We start from the raw sequence: 21,317 nt of genomic DNA on the forward strand, positions 1-21,317 counted from the left end.
AGGTCTAGCAGGACAAGCACAGAGATGAGTCCACTGTCAGAGGCCATAAGAAGATCATTTGTAACCTTCACTAAAGCTGTTTCTGTGCTGTGCTGAGCTCTGAAACCTGACTGAAACGCTTCAAATAAATCATTCCTCTGCAGATGATCAGTTAGCTGTTTGACAACTACTCTTTCAAGGATTTTTGATATGAAAGGAAGGTTGGAGATTGGCCTATAATTAGCTAAGACAGCTGGGTCTAGAGATGGCTTTTTGAGTAAAGGTTTAACTACAGCCACCTTGAAGGCCTGTGGTACATAGCCGATTATTAGAGATAGGTTGATCATATTTAAGATTGAAGCATTAATTAATGGCAGGACTTCTTTGAGCAGTTTTGTAGGAATGGGGTCTAAAAGACACGTTGATGGTTTGGAGGAATTAATTATTGAAGTTAACTCAGAAAGATCAATTGGAGAAAAAGAATCTAACTTAACATTGATGGTACTAAGAGTAGCTGTAGATGATATTACATCTGTGGGATGATTATTGGTAATTTTTTCTCTAATGATAAAAATTTTATTTGTGAAGAAGTTCATGAAGTCATTACTAGTTAACGTTAAAGGGATGGTTGGCTCAGTAGAGCTCTGACTTTTTGTCAGCCTGGCTACAGTGCTGAAGAGAAACCTGGGGTTGTTCTTATTTTCTTCAATCAGTGACGAATAGTAAGATGTTCTGGCTTTGCGGAGGGCTTTCTTATAAAGCAGCAAACTATTTCTCCAGGCTAAATGATGATCCTCTAAATTTGTGACACGCCATTTCCTCTCCAGCTTACGAGTTATCTGCTTTAGGCTACGTGTTTGAGAATTATACCACGGAGTCAGGGACTTTGGATTTGAGGCCTTAGTTTTCACAGGAGCTACAGTATCCAGAGTCGTACGTAGTGAGGAGGTAAAATTATTAACAAGATAATCGACCTCTGTTGGAGTAGCGTTCAGGTAGCTGCTCTGCTCTATGTTGGTACAGGGCATTGAAGACTTAAACTTAGTTACAGCACTTTCAGAAAGACATCTACTTTGATAAAGTCTACTCTCCACTGCTGTGTAATCAATTATTGTAAATGTAAATGTTATCAGGAAATGATCAGGCAGCAGAGGGTTTTCAGGAAACACTGTTAAATGTTCAGTTTCTATGCCATATGTTAAAACAAGATCTAGAGTGTGATTAAAGTGGTGGGTGGGTTCTTTTACATTTTGAGAGAAGCCAATTGAGTCTAATAACAGATTAAATGCCATGTTGAGGCTGTCATTTTTAGCATCTACATGGATGTTAAAATCACCCACAATAATTATTTTATCTGAGCTGAGCACTAAATCAGATAAAAAGTCTGAGAAATCAGAGAGAAACTCTGTGTAAGGCCCAGGTGGACGATAGATGATAACAAGTAAGACTGGTTTCTGAGTTTTACAGCTGGGGTGGACAAGGTTAAGCATCAGGCTTTCAAATGAATTAAAAGTCTGTCTTGGTCTTTCGTTAATTAATAGGCTGGTGTGAAAAATTGCTGCCACACCACCCCCTCGGCCTGTGCTTCGAGATTTCTGGTAGTTAGAATGACTCGGGGGTGTTGATTCATTTAAACTAACATACTCATCCGGCTGCAACCAGGTTTCTGTAAGGCAGAGTAAATCGATTTGTTGATCAATTATTAAGTCATGTACTAACAGAGACTTGGAGGAGAGAGACCTAATATTTAATAATCCACATTTCACTGTTTTACTCTTTGGTTCAGATGTGGATACTGTATTGTTCTTTCTTTGTGATTTTTTATGTTTAAGTTGTTTATTGCTGGTTTTTGGTTTGTTTTTTGTCTTTTTGGGAGCTGACACAGTCTCAATGGAGATGGGTTTTTGGGGGGGTAGCAGGAGGAGAGAAGCTGCAGAGAGGCGTGTAAGACTGCAACTCTGCTTCCTGGTCCCAACTCTGGATAGTCATATTTTGGGGGGTTTAATAAATTTGTCCATATTTCTAGAAATGAGAGCTGCTCCGTCCAAAGTGGGATGGATGCCGTCTCTCCTAACAAGACCAGGTTTCCTCCAGAAGGTTTGCCAATTATCTATGAAGCCCACATCGTTTCTGGGACACCACTCAGACAGCCAGCAATTTAAGGAGAACATGCGGCTAAACATGTCACTCCTGGTCTGATTGGGGAGGGGACCAGAGAAAACTACAGAGTCCGACATTGTTTTGGCAAAGTTACACACCGATTCAATATTGATTTTAGTGACCTCCGATTGACATCCACCACGATGTGCTACCCTAAGCAAATAATTTGGATAGTTTTTCCCAAACAGAGACATCCTGCTGTTAGCTTTGGTGCTGCCCTCTCTTATAGTCTGACTTGAACATTAAGGATGGATTCCAGAAACTGCCACTTCCAATCAAGAATGAGAAACTCCTGTCAGTTAAAAACAGGAAACTGAGGATACAGTTTGCTCAAGCTCAAAAAAGTAATAATAAAGTTAAAAAATATATAATAAAAGAAAAACACTGCCTGGTATGATGAGTCTTCTGCTACAACATTTGGATTTAGGGGTCAGAATCTGGCATAAACAACATGACAGTATGACTCAATCTTTGCATCGGGCTGCTGCTGGTGGTATAAGAGTGTGGGAGATATATTCTTAGCTATTAATACCACATTTTTAAACACAACAGCCTACCTGAGTATTGTGGCTGAAAATGCCCATCCCTTTATAACTACAGGATAACCCATCTTCTGATAACACACCTTATCACAAAGCTCAGATCAGCTCAAACTGGTTCCTTGAACATGACAGTAAAGTGAACTCATTCTTCACTGCACTCAAACGGCCTCCAAAAGTGAGCTCAACCTGGTTTACCTAGAAAGGTATACCTAATAAAGCCATTAAGTGTATTTTTTCCCTAAATGTAATTCAAAAGAAGCTTGAATTATTAACATTAAAATAGTTAAGTCCTTAATTGTATTTCCTGTATAACTGTTATCTGTTATTTGTGTCCAAATAGATTTATTAAATCACTCATAATAAAAGACATTTGCACATCTCCCTGCACAGCCTGGCTGAAGCTATGCTCCGTGGTGTCCTTTCTATATCCAGATTGGTATTAAAAACTAGGGGGAAAAAAGATGAAAGTCAAAGAGAAGGAAATTAAATCAAATTGCAGGGTAGAGTGAAAGAAAAGAGGAGATGAAGTATGAACCTGAGGAGTGAAAGCATCATCAGGCAGGGGGAAAAGGGGAGTAAGACGAAGGTGGAAGAAGGAAATGAACAGAGTAAAGTCAAAGTAAGAGGAGAGATGATGTGTGAATGTAAAAGAGAAAAGGATCGAGAGCTGCAGGTTAGAAAAAAATCAGGAGTATATGTAAGAAAAGCCAAAAAGGGAAGATGGGATGGGAACTGAAAATAGGGCATCCTGTCGCTAATTAATGACTTAATCAGTGATTTAAGACGATACCTAAGATTTAAAATTACAAGGAATTCCAGGCAATGTGGCAAAGTAACATGAAAATAAAGAAAGCAGTAGTAGTAGCAGGAATATTTTTGTTCAATTCATATTAGTGTTATTTATTTAGCGCCAAATCACAGCAACAGTCGCCTCACGGTGCTTTATATTGTAAAGCAAAGACCCTACAATCTCTATGAGGAAGCACTTGGTGGCAGTGGTAAAAAAAACTGCCTTTTAACAGGAAGAAACTACAGGTGGGCAAACTGATATCGATAGTATTGAAACCAATGTCATAATTTTTTTTAAATGTGTAGTAAATGTCTGAATCTTTTTATGTTGACTGTCACGTTTATTTTTTATAGCCTATATCACATTTAAACAACTGAAATTGACCAAAAATGTTTTAGAGACAGACATATTTACATTCCAGGTCTGCAAAAAAAATCCATCCTTTTTCTTCATCTTATCTGGGGCCGGGTCGTGGGCGCAGCAGCCTAAGCAGAAAAGCCCAGACCTCCCTCTCCCCGGACACCTCCTCCAGCTTGTCTGGGGTAACACCAAGGTGTTTCCAAGCCAGCCAAGAGATATCACATCTCCAGCGTGTCCTGGACACACTGTCATGCCACGGGACCTCCTCTCAATGGGACATGCCTGGAACATCTCACCCAGGAGGCACCCCTGGGTGGCATCACAGGATTCTTATCTCTCGGCTGGAACAATATGCTGGTATTAAAGGGACTGCATTGGAATGGTTTAAATCTTACCTATCTAATCGATCCTTCCTTCTCTCTGTTAGATTCAGAGACACATCATCCCCCAGGACCTCGCTCTTTTTGTGGGGTCCCTCAGGGATCTATTCTTGGCCCGGTTCTCTTCTCAGTTTACATGCTTCCTATGGGCTCTATTTTTTAAAAATATGGTATCCCCTTTCACTGTTATGCAGATGATTCCCAGATCTACCTCCAACTGAAACGCAAATCTGTGAACCCTCTGAAGAGACTGTTCGATTGTCTGGAAGATGTTAAGGCATGGATAATAATAATAATAATAATGGATTGTATTTATATAGTGCTTTTCTAAGCACCCAAAGCACTTTACAATTACCACTATTCATTCACACACTGGTGGAGGCAAGCTACAGTTGTAGCCACAGCTGACAGAAGCGAGGCTGCCATATCGCGCCATCGGCCCCTCTGGCCAACACCAGTAGGCGGTAGGGTAAAGTGTCTTGCCCAAGGACACAATGACCAGGACAGAGAGAGCAGGGGGATCGAACCGGCAACCTTCCAGTTACAGATGAGCTTCCCAATCCCCCTGAGCCATGGTCGCCCGCCCGCGGTCGGCTTTAAATTGTCTCAATTTAAATGAACAGAAGACTGAGATAATTGTCTTCGGCCATTTTAAGATTTTGACACTTGTTTGTTAAAACATTGAATGGACTAGCTCATATATATCTTTCTGATGTTCTACATTGGTATACTCTGGCGAGATCTTTGAGGTCTGCGGACCAAATGCTTCTAGTTGTCCCCAGGTCTAGATTAAAACACAGAGATCAGGCTTTTGCTGTGACTGCTCCGAAACTGTGGAATAAACTGCCTTTACATATCAGGACCTCTCCAACACTGGATACTTTTAAAACTCATCTAAAGACCCATTTTTACTCTTTGGCTTTTAAGTCGGTATGTGCCTGTCATTATTTTATTCTTATTATTTTATTATCCTTGATTTTACTTCCTTTTAAATTTTATCTGATTATTCTATTGAACAGTACTTTGGTCAACAGTTGTTTTTTTTAAAGTGCTATATAAATAAAATTGATTTGATTTGATTCTGTCAGATGCCCGAATCACCTCAACTGGCTCCTTTCGATGTGGAGGAGCAGCGGCTCTACTGTAAGCCACTCCCGGATGGCCAAACTCCTCACCCTATCTCTAAGGGAGAGACCAGCTTCAGAGAAAACTCATTTTCACCACTTGTATCCACGATCTTGTTCTTTCAGTCATTACCCACACCCTAGGTAAGGGTAGGGACGTATATCGACCAGTAAATTGAGAGGATAAAGAGCTGGTCCAGTGTTCTATGACCAACCCCCTGTAGTTGGAACACACCCTCCGGTCCCCCTTCTTAAAGATGGGAACCACCACCCCGGTCTGCGAATCCAGAGGTAACGCCCCTGATCACCTGACATACAGAGCTTTTAGGAACTCATGGTGAACCTCAACCACCCAGGAACCCTGCCACCAAGGAGTTGTTTAACTGCCTCAGTGACTCCACAGCGAAGCAAGCCAGAGATTAATAATAACAATTTTTTCTATGAATTAATTTTCTGACAAGGGAAGAAGAGAGAAACAACACAGCCATCTACACTAACCCTTCAGTCTGTGGGGTCACCCACTCAACCCAGTGAGCTATAGTGGAACTTGCTGTACAATACTGCGGAGGCACAGATATAAAAGCCAGACATAACTGGATAACTGGGTGACATCAGGCCTTAAACTTGTAAGGGCATTTGTGATATTGCGCCGGCTTTCTCCGCCTCTGCCGACAAATGCAAAAGAATACATTCAGAATGGAAATTAGCTGCTTGATGTGCAGTTTTATGTGCCGTGAAATAGGGTTTTCCAGGTGTTATTTCTCCCCACATTCACCATAATTTACTCAAGGACTGTCACACAATGCAAACCATTTTTTTTTCTGCTCGCGATGACTCTGCCAGTTAGGGAGGCATGTATGACACAGACCAAACAATGAGGCCCAATTTTCCTTTTTTCCAACAGGAAAAGGCACCTTACCATCAAACATCTCCCCGAGCCTGTCAAAACAGATTTCTCTGACACAAGCAAGGGCATCCTCCACCCCTCAGAGAGGTTTGATAGAAGCTACAAAGATGTAGAGACAGACAACACTCATAAAAACCTCCATTCACTGACAAACCTCATGCCCCTTAGGAGAGGATGCTTACAAATTGACATATAACTTCAAACTGTCTGCTGGTATTTCTCATTTTCTGATGTAATAATCCTCATATACACAACACACTGTCACAAGATTTTCTGACACTGGTGGCTTTTTGTGATGGGTATAAGTCAGTTAGATAAATTAGCCTCACTTGCACAAGCAGGCACCCCCACACACAGGGACACATCCTGGTACACCTCATTCTGCTTATGTCATCAAATGTGGTGTTAAATTTGCGCTCAGAGCAAGAATACACTCTACCTGTCACCATGGCAGCTGCGTGGGGTGATTGCAATCATACAATCAGCGACGGCTCATGGGAAATAAGCTCGGGAAGAATGAGCTCTCTGGAGAAACAGAAAAGACAGAATGAAGAAGAGAGATGGAGACAGATGGAGTGAGAAAGAAAAGAGCTGAGCAGATATGACAGAGGAGGGAGAATCAGAGTAACCTTTTGTCTGCAGCAGTGTGGATAAAGTATTTGACTTTGGCTGCAGCTCAGAAGAATTTGAGTGCAGAGAGAAAGCACATGTATGAATAGCACAAATTATTGAACAACAAGCAGGCTAAATTAGTAACGAGCCATTTCATAATGCACTAACTCTGATTTCGACAAGTAGGTAGGCAATGGTGTCATTGCGTCCAACTTTTAGGCTTACTTGTGTGACGGCCACAGGGTTGTTGATTGGAGTTTTTCCAAGGTAACCGATGGGTGAAGCTGGCCTATTTAAGGATGCAGCACACCTGAGCAGGTTGGAGGATGCAATACAGCAGCCCTGCCAGCACCTCGCCAGGGATCCTGTCTTTGTTTGGCACGCTGGCCGGTTGTCTGGCTGTCACTACAGCGTGTGTAGTCTTCCTTCTTAGTCACATTCTTTTAAGCAGAGTTGTGGCACTTGAGTAATTACATTTTATGCTCCTTTATAGTCCAGTAAATTTCAATGTATAATTTTTTTTCTGAAGATTTTGTTTAAAATATATAGAGAACATGAAGCCACGCAGGGCATGAAGTATTTTTTTAAACCCTCCCAGCTGTTCAGTAGTTTGATTGAGCACATGTTTTAAAAAAGTAGGTCATTAGCTGGAGAATTCAAAGGAAACAGCTGAGCGATATGGGCACACTCTACCACGGTGCCATTACCCAACCCAAAGGGAATACTTGAGTAGTGAGTATGTATCTGACACAGGCTAACTCCCGTTGTGTGCTGCATGTAAGAAAGCACAACTTTGATGAGAGATGTTCGTAGCAACTAATTTGCTAATCGTTTAAAGCAGAGAAAAAAAATGAAAAAGTTGACTAAAAACCAGAAAACCTTCAAAACCTTGAACAAACTATTTTGTGGGAATTTTATATGAAAACGTTTATGGAATCATGTTTTAAATGTAACTGAAATGTGTGGCATTTTTTGGCCAACCTTAATAGCGTTAGCGGCAACCATCATTTCTGCTATGCTAGCAACCACATCCAAAAACAGCATATGATTTTACCTTGGTTCATTGTAAAATCATTGCTCACATTGCTTGTTTGAAACAGTAACTGACACCATATATTTGTAAAATAAGAACAATGTATTTAATGAAATACAAAAAAGCAGCAACTTATTAATGTCTAGTCAACTAGTCACATTCGTCCTGAATCCAGACCAGAGTTACTGTGTGGAGATGGTTTACCAGCTGTTGCTACCTTTCTAAACTTCCTGATTTAGGCAACAATTATGTCCTGAGTGTGTATACTTAAACCTAGGCTACGTTACATGTAGACAGGGATTTTGGTTACTGTAGTTTTTGGAAGACTCCCACAGGGTGAAGAATTTTGAAAGACGTACATCTTTATCTCTTTTTTAGACATCAGACTGGGAGCCAGGTTGTTTGTTGGCCATTTACTGGCCAACATACCTCCACGGTTAGGTTACTGTCTATGGTATGCACTTCACAGCCCTTTATATGTTTTTAAAAACACCTGTGTACTAGACTAAATACGATATTTTTGCTGTTTTTGGCCAAAAAAATCCACGATAATCTTTACCAACAATGTAATTCAAGAGGCCCACAGGGGGACTAAACCCACCAACCAACTCTCAGTTCTATTACAGGCTTTAGAAAATACTGCCAGTGAATACTTTAAAGTAATATAAGGACTAAAAATGTCCGCATAACCATTTAGAGTGGTGCAGAACTTTTTTTTTTCTCAGTTTTCACATTTAATGCAGTTTGAAATGTCTAAAAAATTCACCTTGAAGGGAAAAGAACTAAACTAGACAATTATTATAATCAAGAGTGTGACGAATGCTAACTTGAGCTGAGTTTAGTTTGATGTATCCAGGTGTCTTTAGGAGTCTTTTTTTTTCTGAGATCTGTCTTCAGACAAAGAGAGTAATTTTTAGATTTACATATATGATCAATCATGCCACGCATTGATCCTGAATCAATTAGAATCTTAATGTCACTTCAGAGCAGTGATTATTTGCCTTAGGTTTATAAAGTCGATGGTTGTTGTTGTTGTTGTTAACATTTCAAATAAATTATAAACTACTATCAGTTTCAGGCATGGGTAGCATGTGTTACACTGAAATAAATAAATATTATTTTTTATTATTATTTCTATATATTGTAGTATTACCAAACCCCGCCAGGGACAGTGTATAACAACGCCACAGCAGATAGAAGAGAATATAAAAAATCTATCAATTTGTTTTTACCTGAACACACAGTGTAAGACAAAAATTTATAAAGAGCTGCTTGTGATAGAAATCTTACTTTGGCTTTAGCCATCTCACATTACTGGATGACCGTTTTATTGTTTTGGTTCAGCCTGGCTGTTCTTTTGTTCTTGGTCTCAGCGTGTAACTATTGTTTAGTTCTGCAACACCAAACAGAAAAGGCTGTCACGGCGGGGTGCGCCAATAAGTTTGGTTTACAGGACCCAGAAGCAGACACTGAAAGGCGGAGTTTCTGGCTGAACAGAAGACGATCCTTTGGCACATGAAAAAGCATGAAGCTATGAAAACTAAGAAAACTGTGAACACTCAGAAAACTAAAGGACTAAGAAACTCAGTGAAAATACTATGACAAACTATGAACACTGAGTAAACTATGACATAATACTATGGGGATGCAAACAGACGACCTGACAACGAAACATAGAAAACAGAGGACTTAAATACACACATGAGGTGATCAGGGGAAGTCGAGACACATGAGGAAACAGCTGACAAGAAAACTGGACTTTCAAAATAAACAGGAAACCATGACAAGGCGCAGGCATGACAGCATCAACCAGAAACATGACAACAACAATGGGAACATTAACACATGGGAACACCGCTGACACGCATGAACCTAAATACAGTGAACAAAGAACATACTGGACACTTACAACATAACACAGGAAACATGATGAGGCAGACCAAACAACATGGGCTTGACAAACGAGACATGACACACAAAGGGCAGGTGAGACCAAAGCCCAGGGAAAGGGGAAATGAGGGGATCAATAACAGAACTAAGGCTTAACCACTTGGGCGTTTTACGGGAGCTAGATTAGCTTAACCCAAACGATTAAATGACAAAACATGAAGCCTCAAGTTCTAACCAATAATACAAAACAAGAACTTAACGTCTCCCCATACTAATAAAAGGAATAAACAACATATCATGAACTCAAAATGCTGGGTCACAGACCCAGCCCATGACAAAGGCAGCAAACATAGAGGAGCATTTAGCATCTGAAAAGCCGGTTGTTTTTGGTTTTTGTGTTCAGAATGTAGGTAACTGAAAACGAACCAAAAAGGCCTTAAAGGCTTTCAGCAGATGACCAGCGGCGGCATGACTACAAAGAAATAGTGATTTTCCTCTGTATGTCCAAATGTGGATTTGTTTAGTGATAAAAAAGACGACAGGTTGACAACTTGTTTACGCTGCCCCCAAGTGGCCAAAAGCTCTGATTTGAGAATAATTGTTGGTGTAGGTGACTTTTAATTGTAATGGAGCATCTGGATCATTCTTCCAAGACCGTGAGCAGGGGCAGGAAACCCCCAACAGGACCAAAGATTAAAAGCAAAGCCAAAAAGAGGCAAGCTGCTTGCTAATGAAACATTGAAAAAATAAAAACATGGCTAAAACCGAAAGGGCTCAAGGTCTGTATTTTAAAAGTCCCCGCAGTTGGAAGTGCTCCTGGGTGACTGTGTAGTTTGTTCCACCAGCAGGGGGGAGAGCAGCAGCCTGGGTCCCCTGTGGTGCAGTGCTCCATCCTGGGGGCTCAGAGGTGCAGACTGTTGTTTGACCTGGCAGTGGAGGACGGTGAGATAATAAGCTCTCTGAGTTATCGGGCTGGCTGTTTTTGCACGCTGAAAAGGCAGCAGAGAGATTTCGAATTCAGTCCTAGAGGAGACAAACTCCCACCTGACCCAATCTTTTACTATTCCATGATGTAACACTTCTACTTATGCCCTAAGCTCATATTTCTCTACTTCTTTCCTCCCTCGTTTTTGTAACTCTCTCTATGCCACCCACTCTGTCTGCCTCTCTTGTACATTAGCTTTCTGTTGGAATATGTTGAATGAGTGAACTTTCCTGCTTGACTGAGCCTACTGTTCAGCTCATTCCCCCTTCGTATCTCCCCACATTAGCCTCAATGCATTCGCTCTCCTTCCCCCTTCCCCTTTGGGCTTCCAAATCAGCCTCTGCCCCACCCCTAGCTGCTGCAAAACACAACAACATGATTCACCCCTTCACCTGCCCAAGCTCATCTCTTCTGTCATACCCCTCATTCTCGCAACCCCTGCATGTGCCCACATCACCATTTGCAACCCTGCCCTCCACCATTCCCATCACTCTCACTCGCTCTCTGCACGAGAGAGCCATATTTAGCATAAGCCGTGAAAATCGAAAAACGCTCCGTCGGAGGACGCCATCAGAGTGTGTTAGCGGGTGAAGTTTCACACTGTGTACTCGCAACTACATGGCTCAAACCAACCAGATGCTCCACAGGGAGATGAAAGAGCTAGCGCAGCAGTTTCACTGAGCCACTATTACTTCATGCTTCACAAGAGGAGCATGAAGAGGGAGGAGGAAGGAGGATAGTGCCTTCAAAGAAATGGAGAGCACAACAATGCAGTAGATCAGCTGGGAATCTGTGCAGCAAAAGAGACAGACAGTGCCCCCTCTCCACGGTCAAACACCTTTCCATCTCTTGGCTTGTAAGCATCTGGACATCTTTAGGTATTCTATCCACCAAAATGTAAAGGATTAGGTGTAGTTTGACACAAGCTGAGAGCAGCAGAGGACGCCTCTCTGTGACTGACTGTTAGACAGGTTCTGTCAACTCGGGCACAGTCAATAAAAGTGCAAGCAGAGAGGAAATATTGCTGCCCCTGGCATGCTTTTGCTAGCCCTGCAGCACACTCAGATTATCAACAACAACAACAACCAAAAAGATAATCTCCTGCACTGTAAATAGTGGGAAGGAACATTTAGGCCAAAACACACAAACACACACACAGAACCAATTCCAGAGAGTTAATTAGGGTTCGAATGATTGGCTGCAGAGAGTGTGGATGAGCAATGTGGTTCTCACAGATAAAGACGATTGGCTCTACTTATTGTTGTTTTTGCCTTTTTCTCCCCCCAAAAACTCATTCTTAGGCTCATTTGGTTAATTAATACCGATTGCCAGATTGCTTCATTAATCCGATTACTGACCAGACTGCCTGCTATCTCTGTTTGGATATTAAGGGACATTACACGGGAGAAATGCATGTTATCTCACAGACTGAATGTAACAGTACAAGCAAAGTGTTTGAAATTTGCATGTGAAATAAAGAAGCCATGATGTTTATTAGAACAAGTATGAAGAAACACTTTTTCATCACCTACAAATACCTGCAGTGGACAGCCCCGAGCACCTAGATGGTGTTCTAAAACAGACATTTTGAAGCCTGCACTGATTCCACAGACATTTCCAAGATGAAGTGTTTTTACCTTCATTGAACTTGTGCTCTCATTTCCCTAATCGCTCGGTGTGGATCTTTAAATGCATGCAACAAGTTGAGCTTATAATACCCTGTGAAATCGCCAAAAATCAATTTGTAATTTTCCTCCTAACCTTGCAGATGTACCCTTAAATTACCATACGCTAGCCCAGCACCAATCTTGCAGTTCACTAACAGTTAGTGTCTTTTCTAACATATTTAACTCTTTCCCCTTACCAGCTTTTCTAATACTTTTAAATCATTTGACGTGATATGCTTCTTCTTCTAATTAAAAAAAATAAAAAATAAAATAAAACCAAAAAAAACCATTGTTATCGTTTAAAAGGTACTTACATAAAAAGTTGAACAAACCAAACGTAGAGCCCAGTCAAATCGCCCCCGCACCAAACTTATTCTTGACATTTAAATCCCCCCACCCCACCCCGGCTTCGAGGGGGTTTTGCAAGTATTTGTCATTGTAAGTGATGTTTCTATCGACTCTCCGTTCATACTGCAACTGGCCCTCTGAGCTCCAATCAATAGACGCTAATGCCTCTATTATAATCCATGCTCTCAAATTAAGGCTGCATTGATCAACAGGCCTTGAGTTGCTACAGTGTGCAGCAGCGTGAGGGATTGGAGGGATATCTGTGTTTAAAGCAAACAGAAACTTGCAACAGCAGCGAGAGAGAAGACGACGTGAGAGCAATGCTGGATGCAAGCGTGCGTCTGTGTGTTTTTCCAACTCGATTTTTAATTTGTAGCATTTCCCCAAGGTTTTTTAGTATGCATTGTCGCTTTCGGTTTAGAGGGGCTGAGAAAATGCATCATGCGTGCCGATCAAAGGTGTGCTGGATTTTAAACACTGCTGAGCTTTGGGGCGACGAGTGAAGAAATTGCGCCAGGTGTTTTTCCAACAGAACAATATTGCATCAGTAAGCCTTTTTGAGCATTGACATGCATCTTGTTTTTCCTTGTATGCCCAGGATGATGTATGGAGCGTGGATTTGGCCATGCAGGTACTGCAGATCACAGCAACTATGAAGTGTCGAAGTGCACTCGCCTCTCTGTTTCTGCCCTTCGGCAACAATAAAATGAGATCTTTAAAGTCTTTATTGTATTTCATTACCGAGAGTAAAGTGAAGCGACAAATCAATCTTTTCTTCCAATAGAACAGGCTATGACTTCTCAAACTGCTCTCTTCTTCCCGAGTTGATTAAAAACTCTTAGCGTTTAATCTTTGATCTTTCCAAGTGGAAGCATGCATACTCGTAACAGTCCACACGTGCTGCATGGCCAATCCATTGAGCCATACTGAAAGAGCAGCAATGTTCCCCTTTGTCTAAGAACATCTTTAATTGATAATAAAACTTCAAATAATAGCACAAAAACCTTGTTTCTGATTATGCTTTCTCAGACAGACGGTCTTGCTTCCTGCATCTGCTTTTGGTCTCTGCTGCTCCCTCCTCTCTCAAATTCACCTGGAGGCCTGTAATATACACAGCCACTCAGTCAGCTTTTCATTTCCAAGGCTGACCGAGGCAAAATACATCTCGAAAACAAAATGGAGCAGTCAAAAATAGGGAGAGGTGTCAAGTATGCATCTGTGAACATTTCAGCTTGCAGAAAAGACTTTTAGAAGGCATTTTCTTTACATTAAGTAGATTTTTTTTAAAACAGCACATCTTTTTACTAGTGCTGTCAGCGTTAATCTCATTAAAATAACGCCATAACTGCATCACATTGCACGCATCGCCCCGTGCGTGGGGCAGGCGATCTGCGGTAACTCGCTAACGGAGATTTGCTGCATTAAATCAGTTATGGCATTAACGTCATTTTAACTAGATTAAAGCTCACAGCGCTACACACATATACAAATATGAGTATACACATATATATAAAAATGGAATAATTGGGCACCACAAGAAGTGGAGCTGGGCAGATTGATCTAAATATCGATAGTATCGATACCAACACTGGAATCTGGATCGATACTAGAGCGATGGGCTTGATACTTTGTTTCAATCTGCTAAGTTCAGTATGTAATCCACTGAATTGTGTTGAATTTTGGAATAATAGCACCTTGTCAAATAACGATTGCAGAAAGGAATTTGAGGAGGTGAAAGACTAAACTGAAAGGTATGTATGCGTGTATGTGTGATGTTTATACCACTGCTGTTGAGACTTACTTTTCTTTTTACTGTAATTTGTTCCATAATAGTTCATGTGGAAGATTTGCCTTGTCTGATTTATTTTTCACTTTAACACCTGGGCACTTTAAACCAAGAAATCTATGTTTTGATGTTGCTATTGTTATCTCTTTATTCTTATTTTTTTTACGTCTTTTTCTGAATTGGGTATTGGTGGTTTTCTCACAGAGTATCTCTTGACTGAATGTGGCTTTTCTAAACTTCAAGGCTGTAGTAACTCCACAGTCACCTTCCTTTGGTTTGTGCATCTGCGTGGGCGTACAGTTGTAAGTTTATGGTCACAATGCCAGTGTGGTCATCGGGTTTTTCATTTGTTCAGTAGAAAGGTTTTATTTAACTCAATATTATTTAACAATCTTGCTATTTTTAACTAATGCCAAAACATATTTCACATCTTAGCCTGACAGTCATCCTGGACTTTCAAATTAGAGTTATGGTGTGTGGAATTCTTTACCACTAGTTGTCAGTAGCTTGCAGACTGTAGTCATCTGAGGTCTGTTTTCTTACCCATCACAGTTAGGTGCATAATCCTAGCTATAGGACAAACATGTTTTAGTCAAGAGAGATCAAAAGCATTATATTTACCTCAGCTGTCAATACCAGGTGAGCAGCGTCCACCTTTATTTACTCTGAATGAGGCTGTGAAACTTTGGGAAAGGAGTCTGATACACCTCAGTCAGAGAAGCTCACTTCTGATCAATGATGAAGACACTGTGGTGAGTTGTTGAGGATATGCTGAACAGTTAGTGAGCACTGCTGTTTTTGCCACTCTTAGCTACCGTTAGCCTCTGTTAGCTGCTGTTAGCTGCTGTTTGCTGTGAAGCTTTTTTGAAGTGGTTGGAACACTCTCATACAATGTGAGAATGTAATCAAAATGTTTATCAGAGAGAAAGTGTGATTTTTAGGACACGTCAGCCCAACATTAGCTATTGCCACTTGTTGTTGTTCAGCCAGTTCTTGTCAACTGCAGGAGATGGGAGGGTCACATATCTAACCTGCTGACAATAAGTAACTGTCACATTTTGGGGGAAAAATAAGCATGTTTATGCACATTTTCATGTGTTAGATCCCTGATTTCAGTTCAGGAAATGAGGCTTGGGGTGAGAAGGAAGAGGATGAGATCTGATTAAGATACCAGTAGCTTTGTCTCTTTTTTTCACGTTTCCCGTTTTTTGGTGAAGGGGATCCCTTCTCAGACGATAAAACATAGGTATGACATATTCATATTTAGAGTCCAAAGATCCAGTTATTAATCTAAATGTCTGTACATTGTACAGTGCAGAATGCGTTCAGCTTGTCAAATTTACATAAATCTTCGATCGTTAGCTGTGTGACTCTGAAGTGCTGTACTGTATGTTTTTAAGTTTTCTCCCCAACAAACACAACAATGTCGACGAAACGCCGTCACCCGCAGGTGCCTTTGGTTTCATTCTATAATACTGGACTTATTTTTCTACGAAGGTTTGAACTTTGAGAGTTTAAACAAGAGAGAAAAGTGTGAGAATGGTCATGCCTGTCTGAGAAAAGTGTATAAAGTGTGTAGTGAGGGGTTTTACAACCTTAAAACATCTATAATAATTGTAAAAGATAAAGTTGGCTACTTCACGGATTTCACCTATCGCGGGTTATTTTTGAAACATAACACCGGCGATATACGAGGGGCCACTGTATTCAATGTATATTTATGAGTACAGTATATTTTCTAAAAACCTTACGAAAATCACTAACTGTACCTTTAAAGTTGAGAGGAACTCAAAGAAGAACGAAAATTCACTAAACTTTTTTTTGTATCTACTGGATTTTTAATACACAACTGTTTGTCGGTAACATCAGCCTTACCAACTTTATAGTGAAAACAGTAGTTTATAAAAGTGGTCTGTGTGACACTACTCCCCCTGAATGGTCAAAAATCCACTAGGTGCTAAACATTACTTTCACATTTTCTCCCGGTTAGGCTCCAAATAAATAGTTGCTAAATCAGTAATGCAATGAATAATTTAACTTTAATTTTAAGAATTATAGGAATTAACACTGTTAGCTTATCCCTGAAACGACAGCCCCAATTCTTGTATTATCACCGTTATCTCACAGCCGAGGCACTCGGTCCAGCCCTGAATTATGTCTTCCTCTCAGGCTTGCTAGCTGCTCATTTCCTCTCCTGTCTCTGTATTATTTTTGTCTTTCTCCCGCTATACTTCTATCACTCTCTCTCTCTCTCTGGTGACATTAATTACAATGAGGAGAAAGTAATGGCACTCATTGCTTCAGAATTACAGCAGACATATTCAGAAAATGCATAGCCTGATGAAGTGTCCACTTCACAATACTCCGTGATTTATCACTTGTTCCTGCCACAGTGCTGAGGCACATAAATCGTATTCTGCACTGTTTACTGCCAGGGCGTATGTCTCACATGCAGAGAGGGCAATGTGTCATTTCTAGTGATGCGGGTTCCCTGTGTGTATGGAAGGTTGTTAAAATAATGTAAGAATCTGAGCTCGAGGAAACACAATATATTTCTTTAAGATCAAAAAGCACATACCGGTAGGTTTGTATGTGAGTGTACCACAGACTATTTCACATTAAAATACATGCTTACAGCTGATTTGAAGCCCTGTAATCCTCCCCTCCATAACAACTGACACCTGCCAGTACAGACAGCTGTAGCTGATCACTGTGTGCTAGACTTCACTTCCACTAATTCAAGTCCTGGAACTGGACCACTCCACAGCACCTGCGGTGCTGTCACCTGTTGGAGCAGTTTTAGTGGATATATCTCACAAATAACAAGTGCCTGCGGTGCGTTGCAGACCATCCGAGTTATTTGTGCTTCAGTTTCAGTTTTCATATTGTTTCCATTTCATGAAATGAATCTAAGAAACACTCCAAAGACCGCACAGTCTGACAGGCTAAAAAAGTATTTTTGCATCAACCAAAAAAAGCTAATAACTGAAAACATAAACGTATCCCGACATGCTGTTCAGTGTGTCTTTAAAAAAATTAAGGAAACTGGGAGAGTAGAGGACCAAAGGAGAAGTGGCAGGCCTAAAAAAACCAAGCACGTGAACAGTATCTGAAATTCATGTCCACGTATCTACTGTTCACTGAGGCCTCATCAGAAATGGTCTCAGGGGAAGGGTGGGTGTCAAGAAGCATATCTCCCGGTTTGCAAAAAGGCTGAGTTATGCCAAATTAAACAAGAACTGGACTAAAACAGGTCCTACAGGGTGATGAATCCAAATTGAAATTTTTGTTTCAGAGCATCATCATCAGTACATACAGAGGAGGTGCAACAGTGCCTGCATCCATCTGTAAAACACGGTGGAGGCACTGTCATGCTGTGCAGCTGATTTCAGCCTGTGGTGTTGGAGATCGTCAGAAATACCAAAATGCCCGTAGAGGCTCTGGAGAGGCCCTAACCCACACCACTCAGTTGAAGCGGTGTGGGATCAACTTAACAGAACAAAAGGCAGCCAACATCCAAAGAAGAGCTTTGAGCGTCCTTCAAGAAGCCTGAAGGACTAGTCCTACTTTAAGACAGTCCTGAAGAATAAAGGTTGAAGACTAAAGGTGGTCGTACCAGATATTTGCTTTCAAGCTTGTTACAGTTGTACAGACTCTGTTTTTGCCTCACATACTGTATTTCCATGTATATTTGTACAAGCTTTAATAATTCACTGCACACATTTCCCAGTTTCCTAGTGAAATATAAATAAATGAGGGGTGGCTTAAGACTTTTGACAGCACTACAAGGCACAACTTTGTCACCCTCTTCCTCTCACCTCAGTGTTCATAGCATGCAGTGGCACGCTGATGCAGTACCACATGCCCTCCTCTCTCTTGGTGAGGCATGGAGTGTGTAGCCAGAGTAATGGATGGATGGATAAAGGAAATATGGAAGTGAAAGAGAAAAAATGAAAAGCGTCATAAACATTAGCTGAGACACCTGCACATTTTCTAAAAATTTTACTAAAGCTTAAATAAAAAGATATTCATTAGGAAATTTAATCTAAGTCTGTGTCTCACTATCACTTTTGTATGTCAGCGTCTTTATCTTTACATTTGTGTGTGCTCTACATCCCAAAAAGAGACAAACGCTCAGCTTGCTGATTCACTGTTTTTCTTTTAAAGTCTGTACTAGACATCTAGTAGCACCTTTAAGTTAATTACTTTAATCACATAGAGAAAATATGATATGGTGAAAACCCTAAATAATACATACTGTATGCCTAAGCCTAAATTAACAGCCTGAAATATTATTTCACTTCAGCTATCATTATTAATATATCCATCTTTTACATGCAGTATATAAGTGGAGGAGTCCCATGCTGAAGATTAAAGTTCTGCAAAGCTTGTGGCCACATTAAATAGAGTCTAAAGTTATTGGTTAATTTTTCCTAGCAAGCCTCACAGACTGTGGAATATATGCATCACACAGCCACCTGTTAATTATAGAGTAATAAAAATCTTGGCTGTTACTCACCAAAACTAAAGCACAGAGTTTTGGGACATTCTGTTACAATCGACCACTCAGCAAACATATTTCTCAGGACTGGATTAAAAATGCCGCAAATGACACCGACACCACAAACATAAGCAAGAGGTTCAGTTCAGCTCAGCAAACAAAATTAACTGAGATAAAGTCAAGCACACTGTGTAACATCCATCTGTCACTCAGAGCCAATTAATTAATTTTAAATTATGAAGTTTTTTTTAAAACCCTTGGTAGTAATAGAAACTAGACATGTTTTTTTTGTCCTGTAAAATTGGGCTTTTTTAACATGGGGGTCGTTCCATCTTCAGGCATGAAATCTTTTAGGGAATATTTTCTGCTCAACCATCTCAGATATGCCTGAAAGTTTTATGGTTTAAAATTCAATCATAAACTGTGGTATTGTGATGTTTTAGCTTTATATATCAAATACTTTTCGAGATATTTTGTGTTTTTTGTCATCAAGAATGAATCAGAATCTCTGATTTAGGGCAGATGCATCAAAAAAGTATTGGCTAGTTAAATATGAAAAAAATAATGCTGCCCTGTAAAGTCACATATACTAATATACACACTACATGCATACAACATACATAATATACATAACATGCATATACATTAGTATATGCATATATTAGTATATATGCATATACTAATAAAAAAAAAAAGTAAAGTATACAGCTGAATTATACAATAATGCAAAATAAAACATCTCGGATACTTTTTAACATGAAATTCTTAGTAAAATGAGGAAAATGGCATTATTGCCATTATTATTCAACAGTCATACTATGAAACTATAACAAGTTGCAACATAAACATAAAACAAGAAGTACTAATATAAAAATTTTAATTGTTTTACTATGTTATTTGTGTTTATGAAAAGTAGTGAAAAAGGGATTGGCATCTCATTTCATGGGAGTCTTGCAAAGCCATGTTGCTATGTCCACATGATGCATTGGTATCATTGGCAGTCTAGCCCATTAGCCCAACCTTAACCATAACCCTGATGGCTTGACTCTGATGGCTTGGCTTGACATGAATATGCAAGCAAACTTGAGGCAGTCAGCATGCTTACTGCTGAATAAATGCTGCACAAACTGTAATAAAAATAAAACAGTTAAATTGTTGCTTTTTCAATGCTTCTTTGTATATTTTAAACTTACCTTGCATACCTTACAAAGTGGGTCCCAAAATGTAAAAGATGCATATATTTGGGTTACTACTAATATTTTGGTTTTTGTGGTACACGTTGTTATAAATGTTCAATCCAACATGCAAAGCTGAATAAAAATACCTTTTTTTTTCATTTTTGTGACTAAGAATTTCATTTCAAAAGGTGTTTTACATGTTTCACTTTGCATTATTGTGAACTAGAACTATATGCCTTTTATCAAATCGCAGGAGTGATCTAGCCAATACATTTCCTGATGTATCTGTATCTAAATTACAGATCCTGATTCATCGTTTTGCTAATAAAAGCCAGCGAAAATGTCTGGCTTTTACCTTTCACAGTTCTTGATATACTCATGTTGAATCATTGGCTAAAATTTCACAGAAATCTTTACACATATCCAAACTTTGGACCATTAATTTGCAGGCAAATCATAGACGGCTGAGCAGAAGGCCCACAATAATTTGAGATGGAATGACCTATAGTGCTTTATGGGGATTGACGCAGTTTTTTCAGGCTGGCCTCAAGTGGCCATTAGAAGAGATGCAGTTTTCAGTACTCATGCAGGGACTTTATTTTCCAGCCCACACATACATTTGCTGCTTTAAATGTACCTCTGGGCAATAAGTATATTGTGTATTCAGTACAGCTGAGTTGGTCTTTATTGCTGAGGTGAAAATTTTAGGCAAATGTTTTGCTCATACATCAAGCCATCGTACACTGACTTGTTTTCATCCTGAACATAATGCCAGCGGTTCCCTGTAGTGACAATGTTTCATCTGCACCTGACATGCCACGTCGTTTTAAGGCACCACAAAAAGATGTAATGGATATTCTAATCACAAAGGCCAAGCACGAAAGGAGGAAAACAGGCTTGAGAGAAAGCTGCACGGGCAAACATTTCATTCAGAAAAAACACAAACGAGATGTAGATTTGACTGACGCGGAGCAAAAGGGGTGCAGAAGCACAAACAGAAAGACGGGTATTAACAAACTGTGCTTTATCAGTTTAAATTAGTCTGAACCCTGAGATGGCAGAAGAGTCTCTAATC

The sequence above is a fragment of the Oreochromis niloticus genome, linkage group LG15 (assembly GCF_001858045.2).
Source record: "Oreochromis niloticus isolate F11D_XX linkage group LG15, O_niloticus_UMD_NMBU, whole genome shotgun sequence".
NCBI classification, from domain to species: domain Eukaryota; kingdom Metazoa; phylum Chordata; class Actinopteri; order Cichliformes; family Cichlidae; genus Oreochromis; species Oreochromis niloticus.